The sequence below is a fragment of the Pinus tabuliformis genome, chromosome 5_2 (genome assembly GCF_031772625.1).
Source record: "Pinus tabuliformis cultivar Carrire ecotype Pingquan chromosome 5_2, CPIR1, whole genome shotgun sequence".
NCBI lineage: Eukaryota > Viridiplantae > Streptophyta > Pinopsida > Pinales > Pinaceae > Pinus > Pinus tabuliformis.
The window spans coordinates 1139629863-1139649231 of record NC_142306.1 but is presented as its reverse complement, the minus strand read 5'-3'; positions in this window follow the sequence as shown (position 1 = coordinate 1139649231).

Genomic DNA, 19369 nt, shown 5'->3' with positions numbered 1-19369 from the left:
CTTTACACATAAAGTCACTTTATAAAGTACAAGTGACTTTAATATTAGAAAAGTACATGGTACAACACTTTTAAGTACATTTTCCACCCATGACATTAATATAACTCATAAATGTCACCAAGACAAAAGTCATTAATGTGTCTACTAGGCTAAAAAGGATGAATGCCTAGTAACACCTCTCCTTGGTACTATTTCCAACACTCCCTCTTACCGAGGAAGGTGTTGTTCACCCCCCCCCATCCTGTGTCTGAAGAAAACATGCTTGCCTCTTGGCAAAGACTTGGTGAGAATATTTGTTACCTGCTCATCAGTGGATATATATATGCAAGCTTCACTGCCCCTTGTTGAACCCAATCTCTGATGAAGTGGTATCTAATATCTATATGCTTTGACCAATCGTGAATCACTGGATTCTCATAGAGTTTAATACAACTCTGATTGTCACAGTAAATCGTAGTTGGTCTCAGCATCTGACCAAATAGACCATGAAGCATCTTGCGAAGCCATAATGCCTCACCCCCTACCTGACTAGCTATCCTATACTATGCCTTTGCGCTTCTCAATGCCACTGACTTTTGTTTCCTATTGAACCATGACACAATTGTTGAGCCCAATGAGAAACAACATCTGGAAGTGCTCTTCTGATCACCGACACTGCCATCCCAATTTGAGTATGTGCAACCAATCAAGCTAACCCCATCACATCTAACATAGTCCAACCCAAAATCCACTGTGCCTTGTAAGTACCTCAACACATGTTTTGCAACCACCCATTGTACTATCGTAGGCTCCATCATAAACTGACTCAATGAGTTGACTGCAAAACAAATATTTGGTCTAATGTTGACCAGATACATCAATGACCCAATCAGCTAACGATACAAAGTGGGATCCACCAACTCAGAATCAGCATCATGAATCTTCTTCTAGTTGGTGATCATAGGAGTATCCATAGGCCTGCAACCGTCCATAAGGAATATCCTCAAGATATCTCCTACATACCTGCCATGGACCACAAATATTTTCCCATCTTCTTGCAAAACTGCCAATCCCAAAAAGTAATGCATCAACTCCATATCAGACATATCAAACTCTGAAGCAAGATAACTCTTGTAGTTTTGGATGACATTGTCCTCCCCTATGATAAAAAAGTCATCCACATATAGTGCCATAATGAGTGGATGGTCACCTACCAAGATAAAGTATAGGTTTGGAGCTGCATCACTCTTCTGGAATCCCATTTGTTGCAAGTAGGCATCTATCTTCTCGTACCATTCCCTCGGTGTCTGCTTCAGTGCATACAAGGCTTTCTTCAACATACATACACGAGACCCCCTGCCATGTAACTCAAAGCCCTCGGGTTGCTCAATGTACACCTCCTCTTGTTTAACACCATTAAGAAAGGTAGTCTTCGCATCCATCTAGTGCATCCTCCAACCCATCTCAGTTGCTATAAATATCATTGTTCTAATGGAAGTATAACAAGCAACGGGTGCAAAGGTATCCTCGTAATCAACTCCCTCTACCTGTCAGAACCCCTGAGCCACAAACCGAGCTTTGAACTTCTCAATGTTGCCATCTGCAACATGTTTGACCTTGTAGAGCCCCCTGGAAGTCACAACTGGCTTCCCATCAAGTCGTGGCACTACCTCCCAAACAGCATTCTTCATGATAGAGGCATACTCCTCCATCATGGCATCCCTCCATACATGTTGTCTAGCGGCCTCCTAAAAACTAGTTGGCCCTATCTCCACAACATCTTCCACGAAGCCACCCAACCTTTCTGGCGGTCTACTCTCCCTCACTGACCACTTGGGTCTCCCCACTACCTCTTGAGCCTGCTTTAAGGTCTCCCGCAGCCATCTTGGCTTCCTCTTCCCTACAGTGGCCTCCTGTGGTGGAATGGGAAAATCCCCAACTAGTGCCTCTCCTCCTAGCGAGGAAGGCTCTGAATATCAAAGGAGATCCTAAACTTTAAGATATTGTGGCTCATGATCCTGCACCAGGTGAGCCTGTGCCAGGAAAAATTGTACCCTATGAACCTATCACCCCTGAAGAAGGTGAACCTTTGAATCCTAATGTACCACCTGATGCACCTGAAACTTGTGGCGTGGCCCCCTGCTGAGGAGCCTGCTGCTCTGCCTAATCAACCTCTTGAGACCTCCTCAAATCCCTCTCCTCATCAAATGTCACATCCCTCCTCAGGACAATCTTCCTCTTTGCAGGAAGATATATGTGGTAGGCTCCGCTAGTCTCACTGTTGTGGGTTCCAGCTTCATCCTCTTCTCCTTAGGGACGTGTGAATATGTAAGGCAACCAAATAATCTGATGTGCCCAACTTTCGGCTTCTTGTCGGTATATATCTCCTCAGCAGTCTTTCTCCCAAGACTTTGTGTGGGCTCCTATTTTGCAAATAAACAGTAGTGTTACATGTCGCGGCCCACAAGAAGAAAGGTAATCTCTCATCACATAGCATCGCTCTAGCTGCACCCACAATGGTTTTTTTCTTCCTCTCTACCACCCCATTCTATTAAGGGTTATAAGGCACAATGAGCTCCATCTTAATGCCAACACTCCAACAAAAATCTCTCATCTCTGCTGAAGTGTACTCACCCCCATTGTCTCATCTCAACACCTTGATCTTCCTCCTTGTCAGGTTCTCCACAAGAGCCTTAAACTCTTGGAATCGTTGGAAGACCTCATTCTTGGTCTTCAATAAGTAAATCCACGTCCTCCTGGAGTGGTCATCAATGAATGTCACATAGTACTCATATCCACTCAACGAGACATGGGACATAGGACCACATACATCAAAATGAATCAAATCAATGGTACCTACAGCTATGATGTCACTAATCTAGAAAGGTATCTTGGTGTACTTTCCCAAATCACACCCCCTGCACACATCATGATGCTCAATGCTTAAATCTGGAAACCCAGTAACCATCTCCCTCAACATCCTGAAAGCTCCATGGTGCAAGTAGACCATCCTCCTGTGCCACAGCTCACATAAATCACTGTTATTGGTCTGCACTATCATAGCTTGAAGAGATTGAAACATGGGTTTGTATAGCCTCCCATTACAAGCTCCAATCACACGAGAAAACTCAACACTGGATCCTCTAAGATATACCAAAACTTGTCCCTTCTGGAACAGTACCTCATACCCCCTATCCTCCAAGTTGGAAACTGATATCAAACTCTTCTTCAACCCTGAAACATAAAAGAACATGTCACCTTCAGAGGAGATGATGACTCCCTCTAAAATGAAACTATTCTCATACATGTCACCTTGACTTTGGAATTGTCGTGAAGCACAACCTCCAAGTCAATGTCATCCTCCAAAAGACTCGTGAAGTGCTCTCTAACTCTAGTCATATGGCGGGATACTCCACAATCTATGAAGCATGCACAAGAAGATGAGACATGAGTGGCTAAACTCACCACCAAAGCACATTATGAATCAAACATGGCCGCAAACTCATCCACATCTGTTGAAGTTGCAACTCCTTGTTTCTTGTTACCCTTCTTGTTGGGACACTAAACAGCATAGTGACCCATCTTCCCACAAGTAAAGCGTTTCACTTTTCTCATGTCCTTCTCCTTAGCCTTCTGATTCCCCTTATCCTACCTTCTCATTAGCCTTATGCCTCCCCTTGTCCTGCTTTGCTCCACTAGAAGACCCCTTCTTGATCGTCTTTCCCTTTGTCGCAAGAGCAACATTCTCCTCTTCACCTCCCCCACCACTCTTGCTTCCACTTTTCATACTCCTCCTGATCTCCTCCTAGAGGAAATCGTCCCACATCCTCCTCCAACTAGGAAAGTGCTCTCTAGCCACCAAGTTGTGGATAAAACTATCCCACTTCTCAGTGAACCCCTCTAAAGCAATACGAACCAACTGCTCCTTTGGAACAGTCTCTCCAATAGCATCTAACTCATCATTCACCTGTGAGACTCTGGTGAGGAAAGTTGTCACATTGTCGGTCTTGGTCATCTTGGTGTTGTGAAGTTTTTGTCGCAACACCATCTTTTTGTTCTCATTAGAACTCTGGTGCAAAGAGACCAAGGAATCCCACATCTGATATGCATATCTCATCCCTGAAACATGAGGGAATAAATAGTCCTTGATGGCATCTAGAAGGATCCTCTTTGCCTTCACATTCTTCTTGTTGAACTCTACCAACTAAGTTGGATCAGTGGGTGCTTGCACAACTGCTTCAACAATATCCCACACTTCCACCAGTAAAAGCATAATCATCTCCTTCCATGGGCCAAATTTTTCAACCCCCATCAATTTTTTCCTCTACTCTCAACCCAGTATTCATGACCCCACAACCAACAAAATGAAGCAAATTTGGAAGCTAGAACCAATCTCCCTCTGAACTGCTAAAGTCTTTTGGTTTATGGCAAAGTTTCATTGGTATGGTTCACTGTTTGAAGACTTTGGTAACTTGTTGTCCTCTTTATCAACTGACTGAAAATGAAGATTTAAGCCTCAGGCTTGGCTCAACTTGGCTTTGATACCATGTAGAAAACTAATGATCTGCACCCTTACCCTAGTTTACAAGTTTGCATGTGTTTATTTGGCCCAAACCACATTTTTTGTCATGTTTATATAAATTTCAGAATGCATTAATTGTAAACATTCAAAGAGTACTACTATTTTTCACTTCTCCTATTAGTTGAAATTAATACAAAATTTAGGCAAGCATTAGAGCATGTGAAACACTAGTTTTTGGTTAAGGTGACCCTGGAAAAACCCCACAGCCTCTTGGGGAAAACCGGTCTTCAAAGGAGGATTTTATTGCTTAGGAAATTACAAAACAAGTAAAAATTCCATTGTACTATCTCCCTTTTTCTATTGTAGTATTTATGACAAATTCTGGAAATTTGTACCCACTGAACAATTCATATTTTCAGCAAATTTGGTGCCCAGAATTTTTACATTCTTCTAAAGCTCAATTGCTTGGAATTTGTGCCCAAATTCAACCTCGAAATATGGCTAAAGCCGGCCTCAATTTATGTTCTTGGAGATGACTTTTCTACCTCGAAAATTGTGCCAAACAACAACCAAAAGCCTCCTTGAATTTCACGCTGTCCTCAGCGTGCTGCCCCAAAATTCGTGCCTTGAATTTCAGGCATGACAATAGCCAAATCTTCCTCGAATTTTATACCCAGAAATCCTCAAAATTCAAGCTATTGTTTCCTCAAAAATTATGCAGCATCCTCCTCAAAATTCGTGCCTCTACCTCAAATTTCGTGCCTATTATCGCTGCCAAATGTTAGGAACTAAGGGGTCACAATATAATCAAGCCGACATAACAATAATAACGTAAGGGCACAAAAATAACAATAGTGGGTTTCTATGGGGCATACTAATAACAATATAGGGGCAATAGAGGCATAATAATAACAATAAGGGATACAATGACAATAGTAATGGGAGAATCACTAGTATTATAGGGGCCTAACATGCCCCTCTCCTTCCGAAAAGTGTTGTCCTCAACGCTTGAGTAGTTCTGGATGCTTCTGTATAAAATTCTCATCCTCCCATGTGGAATCTTCGATGGATAAGTTCTTCCACTTGATGAGACACTCCGAAATTTATCAATTTCGTAGTTGTCGAGTTCTTGTTTCTGTGACTACTACCGGTTATAATATGATTTTTCCTTCCTCGTCAAGTTCTGACAATATTGTTTGAACTGGAAGGTTGTCACCTATAACCTTCTTTAAACATGAAACATGGAACACTGGGTGCACTCAGGAAGCTGCAGGAAGCTCCAATTTATATGCCATAACACCAATCTTTTGCAACGCCTTGTATGGACCATAATACTTTAGTGATAATTTATTATCCTTCTTAGCTTGCTTGAGGGACATTTGTTTATAGTGGTTGTATCCGTAGGAAAACCCAGTCACCTACATCAAAACTTCTTTCGCTGTGATGTTGTTATGCATGTTGTTTCATTCTATTATGTGCTAACGTGAGGTTATCCTTTAAGAGTTGGAGAACTTGTTGTTGATGCTGATGTGATGTTCCACTGCTTGAACCTTAGAATTTTCTCTTAAATATGATGTGATGGATGGTGGATGATATCCATAAAGTGCCATAAATGGGGTCATTTTTACTGCAGTACGGAATGAAGTGTTATACCACCATTCAGCCAGAGGCAACCATTTGACCCATTGTGTCTGTTTATCAGATACAAATCAACGAAGATATCCTTCCAAACATTTGTTTACTATCTCAGTTTGCCCATCAGATTGAGGATGATAAGATGAGCTATGAGCTAATTGAGTATCGAGACATGAAAATAATTATGTCCAAAAAATTCCAGTGAAAATGGGATCTCTGTTGCTTACAATAATCTTTGGGTTTCCATGTAGCTTTTGAATTGTTTCCATAAACGTAGTAGAAATTGTATTGGCTTTAAATGGATGTGATAATGCACAAAAGTGTGCATACTTGGTAAGTCTGTCAACTACCACCAAGATGACATTCTTTCCTTCAGACTTGGGTAAACCTATGATAAAATTCATTAAAACCTCCTCCCAACGTTGGCTTGGAAGGGATAAAGGTTGTAATAGACCTAGGGTCTTAATTGTTTCAATTTTATTTTGTTGGCAACCAAACATTCCGCCACAAACTTTTGAATATCCAATTTAAGGCCATCCCAAAAAAATTCCGTCTTAACCCTATGGTAAGTTCTTAAAAATCCTGAGTGCCCTCCTAAGGGAGAAGTGTGCAATTCCATAAGAATCTTTTGTTTGAGTTGGGAATTCTTACATAGGTATAAGTGATTTTTGTACCATAATGAATCATTTTTCCAGCTAAATGTATAAGATGCACTGGGATCTTGTTGTAACTTTCGATTGAGTGCCCACACTTCTTCGTCATCTCCCATTCCTCCGTTGCTTCGTTTATCCAATCTAGTTGGATAATAGAAATGGCGCACAACAATGCTTCCACATCCTCATCCTTTCTTGAGAGTGCATCTGCCACAACATTTTGCTTCCCTTATTTGTAGATGATTTCAAAGTCATAACCCAACATCTTTGTGACCCATTTTTGTTGCTCTTTAGAGGATAATCTTTGTTCTAAAAAGTATTTAAGACTATCATGATCTGTTTTTACTTTGAAGTGTCTTCCCATTAGATAGGGTCGTCATTTCTTATGTGCATGTAGTATTGCCAACATTTCCTTCTCATAAATGGCTTTGTGTAAATACTTTCCCTTGATTGGACAACTTTAGAAAGCAATGGGTCTTTCATCTTGCACTAAAACAACACCAATTCCATTTCCTGAAGCATCACATTCCACAATAAAGGTTTTTGTGAACTCTAGTGTAGCTAAGACTGGTGCTTGGCACATTGCCTCATTAAGATATTCGAAGGCCTTTGTTACTTCTGGAGTCCATGAAAATGCATCTTTCTTCAATAATGTTGTTAGAGGTGTTGCTATTCTCCTGTAACTCTTAACAAACTTGTGATAATACCCTGTCAACCCGAGCAATCCTCGCAGATGCTTTATGGATGTGGGGATTTTCCATTCCTTAATGGTTTTAATTTTGCTAGGGTCTACCTTAACACCTTCATGAGATACAATATGACCCAGATATTCCACCTCTTGTACTCCAAAGAAACATTTGAAGCTTTTTGCATATAATTGTTTCTCATCCAATAGTTTGAGCACCCTGTGAACATGTTCAACATGATCCTTCCAAGACTTGCTATAGATTAGTATATCATTCAAAACTACTAACACAAATTTTCTAAGGGTGGGTTTGAAAATGGAATTCATCAAACCTTGAAATGTAGAAGGTGCATTGGTAAGGCCAAAAGGCATGACCAAAAATTCGTAATGACCCTCAAGAGTTATAAATGTTGTTTTCGGAATGTCTTCAGTCTTCATTCTGATTTGATGATATCATGAACGAAGATCCAACTTAGTGAAGTAAATTGATCCATGCAATTCATCCAATAATTCATCAATGACAGGAATGGGAAATTTATCTTTAATAGTGAGCTTGTTGAGCTACCTATAATCCGAACACATGCACCATGATCCATCCTTCTTGTGCACCAATACTACTGAAGCAGAGAAAGAACTTTGACTAGGTTGAATTATACCAGCCTCTAGCATTTTTGCAACCAAACATTCAATTTCACTCTTTTGGGCATTGGGATATCTGTACGGCCTGATGTTTGGAGGAACACTTCCTGGAATCAAATGAATAGCATGATCATGATCATGAATAGGTGGGAGACCTTTGGGAGTCTCAAATACCTTGGAATGATTGTCCAAGACTTTTTGTAGATCTAGAGAAATAGATGATTCGATGTGGGAACCTCTAGTGAACATAATTGTGCAATTACACCTCGTTGTTCCTTCTTTAGAAGCTTTGTCATACCGTTAGCGCTGATTATCTTTCCCGGTTTCCCTGTAATACCCCTTAATTCAACTTCCTTTCCTTCCGCACAAAATTTCATTAGAAGTTCTTGAAAATTTAAAGCTATTGTAGCCAATGATTGTAGCCATTGGACTCCTAATACATCATCAGCACCACCCATTGGAAGGGAAACCATTGGGCTATTCAATACATATTCTCCCATGGATAGCTTGATATTATGGCACTTTCCAGAGCAATTTATAGTCCCTCCACTTGCAACCATCACTTGACACTCTAGTGCTGGATATAGGAAGCAATTCAATTCCTTTGCTATCTTACAATGAATAAAATTATGGGTACTTCCCGAATCAATCAACACTATTACCTTTTTCTTCTTGATATGTCCTTCTATCTTGATAGTTTGAGTGGTAATTCTAGCCAATGCATTACAATATATGGTCGGATTCATTTCTTCTTTATCTAGAGTTTTTTCCTGGAGTATATCCTCTTCTTTCGACATTTCTTGTTCATTTTCTTCCTCCTCTTCACAATCTATGTAGAATAATTTCTTCTCAGCACACTTATAACCTTTAGTGTATTTGCTATCACAACTGTAACAAAGCCCTTTTGCTCTTTTTTCTTCCAATTGTTGTGGTATCAACCTTGTAAGTTGTGGAAGGCTAGGGCAACAACACTTCCATCTTTATAGTTCTGAGTGGTAGGCTTCCTGGTTGCCATAATTTTGCTTTCCATTTTTCTTGTTAACCTGAATGCCTTCTCCAATGAATCAGGTTCCCAAAGGTGAACCTCATGTTGGATATTATCCTTTAAAATCCTTATGAACACATCAATCCTATGCTCCTCTGGAATATCTTTTACCCTTATGTTTAATTTTTGTTATGTCATCAATGTGCTCCATCATTGAACCTTTTTGTTTGAGATTTATCAATTGGCTAAAAAAGGTGTTGTTTTTTGTATCCTCATAATGTGCTATGATTTCTTCCGTAAAAATTGCCAAAGTAACAATTTGTTTACGAGAGCAAAGCCATCGATACCATATAAATTGATTTGGTTCCAAATATAAAGTTTCAATACGTGCCTTTTGTGTGTTTTGCACATTATGGAGATCGAAAAATTGCTCCATCTGTAGCATCCATGCTCCGGGATCCTTGCCATCAAACTTCCTCATATCGATTTTTGGAACATGGTGGGTCTTCAATCCAACATTAGAGTCTATGAAATCATGATTAACATTTCTTTTGTTCTCATCATGAGTTTCCTTTACTACCCTTTCAACATTAGTGACCATTTCTTGTAGCAACTCATTCAAATTTATCTTCAATTCTTCCTTCTTAACTTCCACGTCATCTATCTTAGCTTCCACGCCATCCATCTTAACTTGCATGTCATTCATATTAGCTTCCACGCCATTCATCTTGGCTTCATTTACCTTTAGTGAGAGTAAAATTTGTTGTACTTGGTCTTGTAATTTTTATATATCATATTGCATTTCTTCCTCTTCCTCACGAGTCATGCTAGAGCTTTCAGGTTGCTTACTAGGTGTTTCCATTTTCTTTCTTCGGGGCATTAATTAATGCTAATAATTCTTCACTATTCCCTTTGAATTCTTTCAAACTAATTTTTTTCACACCAATGTTATGCAAAATTTTAAAAAAACTACACACCTTTTTTTCACTTTGTAAGAGCTCGATACTGAATCTATTGTATCTTTGTAACTGAAGATCTCAAATATCTGAAATCTCGTCCTGCGGTAGCCCTTTGAGTCATCTTTCTAACCCCGCAAGTCTGATCAAGATTAGATTCTCCAAGTAATAGTTATGCCAAATCTTCCACAGTGACATGATTATAAACTAGTTCAATAGAGCGAACTTGTATGACGTGCCACATGTCACTGTTTCAACCTTAGTACTTGAAAATGATACACAAAAAACTACAGGTCGTCCTCTTTCTAAAAATTCTTACAAAATTTTAATCTGATGCTCAAAACAAAAGTTATGACGATTTTCCCCCAAGTCACCTGTTTGGAATGTGATTCGGGAGTCTGCAAAATCCCTAACTTCCTCAGATCATATCTCCTCAAATATAGCGAGACAAGCTCTGAAATTCGGACCAGGAGATCAGAACGATTTCGGCTCAAATGGGTTTTTTTTGCAGCTTCTGAAACGTAACCAAAAAAAAATAAAAAAATATAGCGAAAATACCACGATGACCTGTTTGGAGCAGCGAAACCCTAAAATCCAAAGCTCTAATACCAAATGTTAGGAAACCAACGCACAAAAATATAGAAAGGATGTATCAACGCCTTAGAATTCAGCCTCTTAGAGGAGCAACCTCCTTTACATTACAAAAATGAACAATTCTTGAATGATACAAATGACTAAACCTCCCTTCTATATATAGGAGTCTAAGGGGTCACAATATAATCGAGACGACATAACAGAAATAACATAAGGGCACAAAAATAACAATAGTGGGTTTCTATGGGGCATACTAATAACAATATGGAGACAATAGGGGCACAATCATAACAATAAGAGATACAATGACAATAGTAATGGGGGAATCACTAGTATTATAGGGGCCTAACACCAAACCTCCTCGATTTTCGTGCTACAATCGCCGCCTCCTCCTTGGGATTCAAGCCTCCAATCTCAGCTGCAAATTCTCCTTAGAAAACTCTCCTTCTCTCCTTCAAGTTTCTCCTCTCATCTTCTCCTCGTGCTCTCTCAAATGTGAAGTGAAGAATGAGCCTCCCTTTTCTCCTTTTGTCTCTTAGAATAGATTGAATCCCTAAACCTAAGATCCAATGGATGAGATTTAATCTCCAAATCTCAAAATGTGTGGTTGAGATTAACTCTCCCAATTGACCCCCCCTCACATATTTACCCCATTACTTAAAAGTCTCCTAGTACTTTTTTCAAGTTGTGTATATTTTTCCATTTTTCTCATAAAGTGATTTTTCAACTCACTTTAATATTAGAAAAGTACATTTAGTAATTTACACATAAAGTCACTTTATAAAGTACAAGTGACTTTAATATTAAAAAGGTACATGGTATAACACATTTAAGTACATTTTCCACCGATGACGTTAATATAACTCATAAATGTCACCAAAACAAAAGTCATTAATGTGTCTACTAGGCTAAAAGGGATAAATGCCTAGTAACACCTCTCATTAGTACTATTTCCAACAAGGAGTTGTGGACAACTTGCTTTCAAGAAGAAGCTAGACTTACACTAATGGAAGAAAAACCATAAGAAGAAAATTATATCTCTAATGCTTATGCAACTCACCTCAAGAAGAAAGGAAAAAATAACAAATTTGGTTTTCAAAACAAAGGATCTGTTGGAAATAATACTGAGAGGGGGGGGGGGGTGAATCAGTATTATCAGATCAATCAAACTTTTTCAATTTCATGCTCAGAAACATATACGCTACTTCAATTAAGTGAACCCGCGTGTACACGCTACTGTGTCTAATGAAACTCGCGTATATCCAGAGATCTTATAATTCAGTTATCTTAATCTTCAGTAAATGCATCAGATCATTATTAAGCATATTAACAGTAAACAGGTGCAGAATAACAGAACAGAACATCACACAAGAGCCACACACATGAACACCATGATATAAGGTGGAAACCCAATGTGGGTGAAAACCACCTGCTGCAATTCGTCTCTTTCTTCTTTAATAAGAAACTTCTTTTACAATGCACTGGTGCAGTCATTTACCAGCACGCAGGCTGCAACCTGCAGAGGGCTACAACCCTCATAGCTCTTGTACTAGCCGATCCATTTACTAGTACGTAGGTACCAACCCTACAGAAGGCTACAACCTTCATAGCTCTTGTACTAGCCGATCCATTTACTAGTACGTAGGTGCCAACCCTACAGAAGGCTACAACCTTCACTCGTTTTCCAGCTGCTCCTGGAAGGGAGCTACAACCCCCTTGGCTCTTGTACTGGCTGATATGTTTACCAGTACGTAGGTGTCGGCCTACGATCTTCCCGGGACCACGTTTCATACATTTTCATACTGGATCCATGAAACAATCACCATTGTAGAACAACCTGCATCATCAATCACTGAAACACCCAATTATGAATCACTGTAACCCTGTCAACAACAATCAGACAACATAACAACAACCAGATCCAACTTCATCTTCAAATATTATACTTCACATTGTATACGCTACTTGGATGAACCCAACCTGCGTGTATACGCTCTTTTACCAAAGCCAACCCGCGTACAGATCTGCAAATTCTAACTTATAACTCTGCAGCTATATCAGACATCAAAACATACCCAGATCATAATAATAAACATGCGTCAGTAGATCTGATCTATCCACAGGCAAACCATATGAAGATAATCATTCCAAGCCTTGAGATCTCATTCCATCATTCATCATCCTCCACATGAGTGAAACCTTGGTTCAGATCACCAACCCATAACCAGCACTTGGATCTCACACTTCCTCAGATCTTCATCACTCACACACTCTTGCACCTTGCTTACATTCATTTGCCTAATGATCTTCTCCTTATATAGCCTTAGGCCCTTTACAATACCACGGTCCAAAACCATAGTAACACAATACCATCAACTTCAAAAATAGGGATCAACACGTCCGTCGAGACGCCATGGTCCAAAACCATAGGCACAACTTCCAAGGACTAACCGCCATGGACCAAAGGTACGTTTTCACATACACGCGCTTTTACTGAAGCCAACCTGCGTGTATACGCGACTTGGGCTTAACGAACCTGCGTGTATGAATTGTCTTGGCCTGCTATACTCAGATCTGTCCTCTGATTAAGTTGCCATCACCTGTACCACCTGTACCAACCTCTGAGCACCTGTACCAGCCTCTGAGTGAGTTGCCATCAAGGACAACACTTGAATCATAATGCCAACAATCTCCCCCTTTGGACTTGATGGCAACCACCACACCAAGTCACTCTCCCCCTTTGACATCAAGGGCAAAGGGCGTACCAAGATATCCTCTTCTTTGGTATACCTTCTGCTGTCCATACTCCCCCTGAGTACCTGCTGCAATCTCCAAATGTGCTCCCCCTTTGTGTATGCCAAAGTGTACCAATCTATCCATCCTGCTCTTGCTGAATTGTGCTGTTCATGCTCCCCTTGACTGTAGGCAAGATCTGCAAAAGATGTTCTTCAAGAAGAACAAGGACTTATACATCATAGAAGACCTTCCTATCACCAAAAGACTCAATACATACATTCATCACCCAACCTAGTGGGGATATACCAATATTGACTCATCTACCTAACCATGTGGAGATACATTAAGAGTTTACTCATGATAAGACATGAACATTACATCATTCATCCCAGGCATAGTGGGGAAACCAACATAGGCCGTTACATGACCTTGACATCATAAAAGAGATACATGACATAGAGATGAAATATCTAGACCAGGACTTATGAAGGCCACCAGCAGCATCACGATCTGTACCATAAGCATCAGCCTGCAATACCATTCCTTTGATCAAACAACAAGATGTATCATAGACTTTATCAACAGCTTCTAACCATAATGCCAACAATGCATTATTTGAAGTATATGCTCCCCCTGAGCCTGTGCCATAAGTATCAAGACATTTCCAGACATCCTCAGCAGACTGTAACTGTTAACCAATAGAACATATACTGGACTGGATCATATCAGACCCCTTTTCTGAGTCTGTCCCCACTGCTTTTTCACAAACTGACATATACGCGACTTTGCAGTGTGAAACTCGCGTATATACGCGGATTTGCTTCATGAAACTTGCGTATGAGAATTAGAACACTGAAGTTCTATGCCTTCAGCTCCCCCTGAGTCTGTTATGTCTGTGCTGTGCTGAGTACCCTGTGCTGTGCCACATCTTTCTGGCTGAACTTCCTTCTTCTTCCATATCTTCAAGCATGTTGATGATTTCTTCTTATCATGAGCTTTGTTCCTGCAATCCTTTGCTCTATGTCCAAACTTGTTACATGCATAGCATCTTACATGTTTCATATTCCTCCTATAGCAATCAGCAGCTTTGTGGCCAAACATATTGCAAGAAAAGCAATATCCATTAAAGTACCTTGAATGTGATGATCTTTCTGCATGATGGTCTTGAAACCTTCTTCTTCTACATATGGCTGCAACATGTCCAAGATTATGACATACATAACATTCAACATTATTCATGGGAAGAGTAAAAGATTTTCTTTGAGGAGTCTCTTTCCTTGATTGTTGATGAGGTTGACCTTTCATCTCCTTGTAGAGCCTTTCAGATTTTGCATGAGAGATTCTTGTCTTACTTTGTGAACCAGATTCACCTTCAATAGACTTATGAAAACCAAGACCAGTTTTGATAGCAGGGGACCTTTGACTACTAAGAATATCATCCAAGATCTTAGTACTATCTTGAAATCGTAATAGTTTATCCTTTTCTTCTAATTTACTTTTCAAGATATTTACCTCAACTTGATGTTGTTCTTCTTTGTCTAGACATTGCTTCTTCAAGGTCTCTTCAGCTTTCCTTCCTTCATCCAACTGATGCCTTAGTTTGAGGATCTCGTTTTCTTGCTCTTTATTCAGTGCTACCAGCATTTGTCGAGTTCTGGAGGCACATTCCAACAAATCTTCTAATTTGATGATTTCTTCTTTGAGGGCATTCTCCTTTTTGCTAGGTAGATCTTGCTGATCTATGGTTTGATCTGATGCTTCATTTGTTTGTCCATCTTCATTCTGAGGTGATTCAGGATCTGAATTCTTACTTCCACTCAACGGCAGGTTGTCATTGTTCCTTTGAGCTGTCTTCTTCTTCTGACGTGCTTTCTTCCCCATTGTTCTACGAATCTCCTTCAAGCGATCAAGCTTCTCTGAAGGACCTGCTCCGATACCAATTGTTGGAAATAATACTGAGAGGGGGGGGGGGTGAATCAGTATTATCAGATCAATCAAACTTTTTCAATTTCATGCTCAGAAACATATACGCTACTTCAATTAAGTGAACCCGCGTGTACACGCTACTGTGTCTAATGAAACTCGCGTATATCCAGAGATCTTATAATTCAGTTATCTTAATCTTCAGTAAATGCATCAGATCATTATTAAGCATATTAACAGTAAACAGGTGCAGAATAACATAACAGAACATCACACAAGAGCCACACACATGAACACCATGATATAAGGTGGAAACCCAATGTGGGTGAAAACTACCTGCTGCAATTCGTCTCTTTCTTCTTTAATAAGAAACTTCTTTTACAATGCACTGGTGCAGTCATTTACCAGCACGCAGGCTGCAACCTGCAGAGGGCTACAACCCTCATAGCTCTTGTACTAGCCGATCCATTTACTAGTACGTAGGTACCAACCCTACAGAAGGCTACAACCTTCATAGCTCTTGTACTAGCCGATCCATTTACTAGTACGTAGGTGCCAACCCTACAGAAGGCTACAACCTTCACTCGTTTTCCAGCTGCTCCTGGAAGGGAGCTACAACCCCCTTGGCTCTTGTACTGGCTGATATGTTTACCAGTACGTAGGTGCCGGCCTACGATCTTCCCGGGACCACGTTTCATACATTTTCATACTGGATCCATGAAACAATCACCATTGTAGAACAACCTGCATCATCAATCACTGAAACACCCAATTCTGAATCACTGTAACCCTGTCAACAACAATCAGACAACATAACAACAACCAGATCCAACTTCATCTTCAAATATTATACTTCACATTGTATACGCTACTTGGATGAACCCAACCTGCGTGTATACGCTCTTTTACCAAAGCCAACCCGCATACAGATCTGCAAATTCTAACTTATAACTCTGCAGCTATATCAGACATCAAAACATACCCAGATCATAATAATAAACATGCGTCAGTAGATCTGATCTATCCACAGGCAAACCATATGAAGATAATCATTCCAAGCCTTGAGATCTTGTTCCATCATTCATCATCCTCCACATGAGTGAAACCTTGGTTCAGATCACCAACCCATAACCAGCACTTGGATCTCACACTTCCTCAGATCTTCATCACTCACACACTCTTGCACCTTGCTTACATTCATTTGCCTAATGATCTTCTCCTTATATAGCCTTAGGCCCTTTACAATACCACGGTCCAAAACCATAGTAACACAATACCATCAACTTCAAAAATAGGGATCAACACGTCCGTCGAGACGCCATGGTCCAAAACCATAGGCACAACTTCCAAGGACTAACCGCCATGGACCAAAGGTACTTTTTCACATACACGCGCTTTTACTGAAGCCAACCTGCGTGTATACGCGACTTGGGCTTAACGAACCTGCGTGTATGAACTGTCTTGGCCTGCTATACTCAGATCTGTCCTCTGATTAAGTTGCCATCACCTGTACCACCTGTACCAACCTCTGAGCACCTGTACCAGCCTTTGAGTGAGTTGCCATCAAGGACAACACTTGAATCATAATGCCAACAGGATCAAGTAAAAATCCTTCTCAACAAAGGAAAACAGATTTATCAAAGACTCAATGTTTCAATTATCACAAATTTGGTCATTGTAGAAATCAATGTACTGAGAGAATGAATAGCAATAGGAAAAGAGAAAGAGATCAGGTCGTTGTTGTTGACACTAACGAACCAACAAAAAAGGCCAAAATAGTAGATTCTAATGTTAGAGATTTATACTATTGAACAAAAAGGGTTTTAAGGGTTTTTGACAAAATCCTAGTGTAATATATCCCTTGTGTAAAAATATATTTAGAGATTTGAATTTAAGGTTTCTGAGCAAAACTCTAATCTAAATCATATGCATAATTGACTTTAGGGTTTTTGAACAAAAACCATAGATAGATTCATTATTTGTAAAAGAACAATTAGGGTGTTACAACTTTTTTTTGGGTTTGCTAGTCTAGAAAGGCTTGATAAGAGAATGGCTAGCGTTTGGACAAAACCATGGTATGAGTTGTTGAATCAAAGAAACCATAATTATGTCTAGATCGAGGACATTAATCCACTGGATGGATGCGAGAAATACAAGATCAAGAGGGAGATGTTATTCATAAAAGATAAGTGATTTATCTCCCTTCTTGTACTATATTGCTTTTCTTTAGTAAAACTAATCTCTTGCTTATTTTCATTACTTTATTGTACCTATTCTTTAATGATCTCTCTTATGAGAATTGCAAGTACATGATTGTTTGAGCTAAAAGAAGCTATAATATCAAAAAGCTTGTGACAAGTCCTAAATTCAAAGGGAGCTTTGAATCTTGAAAGGGCTTTGAATTCAAAAAGACCTTTGAAGAACCTTGAATTTAAGCTTTGGACTCAGAAGGAGCAGTCTAATTCTCAAGTTTTGAGGTATGTCTTTAAGTATTATCTTTATATTATATTTTTTATAGCCAAAGTTATGATAGGCATGTGATGTTAGGGTTTGAGCAAGATAATGGCAACCCTGTGATGTAAAGGACCCTTTAAGGTTTGATCCTATGGTGTGAGGAATGTCCTCTAGGGTTTGGGCAACCCTATGTATTTGGAATGCAAATGTTTTTTTATGATGGCAAAACATGTACTAGTTTGTATACCATGAGGTTGAGGCGCCAATCAGATCATGGTGACTAGTTGTTGTACCTTAGGCTAGGTAGCTTGTATGATGGTACATATAATTGCTATACCTTAGGTTGGATAGCCTGTATGATGGTACATAGGGTTGGTACCTTGGCAAAAGCCTAGATGGTACCCAAATCCCTTAAATATGTAGGGTTGGTACCTTGGCAAAAGCCTAGATGGTACCCAAATCCTTGAAATATGTAGGGTTGATACCTTGGTAGTAGCCTAAACTGTATCTAAATCCCTAAAACAGTGTTTGTTAGGTTGATACCTTGGCAATAGCCTAGACGGTATCTAGATCCCTGAAACAGTGTTTGCTGGGGTGATACCTCGTTAGTAGCCTAGATGGTATCTAGATCCCTGAAACAGTATGTGGCTTGGAAATAGCCTAAATGGTACCTAGATCCCTAGATCATCATGTATGTTGGGTTGTTGCCTTACCTGTAAAGAAAGAGCTCTTATCATTGTGACCTTGATCGAAGAAAGTTCTGGAGTAAGTCGAGATGAGCAAGTTCCTCCCAATATCATGCTCAGATCTCTCTAGAGTGAGCTTGTTTGGTATTAGGCCTAAGATGAGGCTTTTGAAGTTTCACCTAAACTATGTATGGAGACTAGTTGTTTGACAGTGAACCATAATCATGTATGTTGTAGTACCATTGGTTAGAAATGTTAACCTGGATAATGGTACTATGAAGTGTGTAACCTTATTCTTAAAGAAATGTTTCAACGGAGAATATCTAGATAGTCATTATGAATACTTCCTTAGCTAAGAGGGAGTGTTGAAGAATGTAGCTATGGTCTGTCTTCATAATGTCATTGGAAAAACAAAATTATTACTTTGTTTCTAGCATGTTCTTCATGCTTGTGTATTGGTCAAAATGTATTTTTGTGAGTAATTTTCTTCATGACATTAAAAAGAAAAATTATTATTCAATTTTGTAATTACAAGAAACCTCCACGAGTATTGTTGGCCTCATATCCATTCAAGTCAGCTTGCCTTCATATGCCACCCATTTGGACTTTGAAAGGCTATAAATAGAGATCATTTCGCTCTCCTTTGATGTACAATTCGATCTGTAATAGAATAACTCACATTTCTTTGTGGAAGACATACAAGAAGGCTATAACAAGGCAGCTCCAAGTTCTATTTAGTTTTCCTCTGCAATCAAGAAGCACGAAGAAAGGTGATTAAGATTTGAAGCTCTTGTCCTCTCTGTCTTACCTCACTCTAATCAAAGTGGAAGGCCGGACTTAAGAAACATACTTTTATGAGAAGAACGAAGTCTGCTCCAGCTATCTTATAACTGTTGAAAGAGATCCGAATTTTGTGAATCTG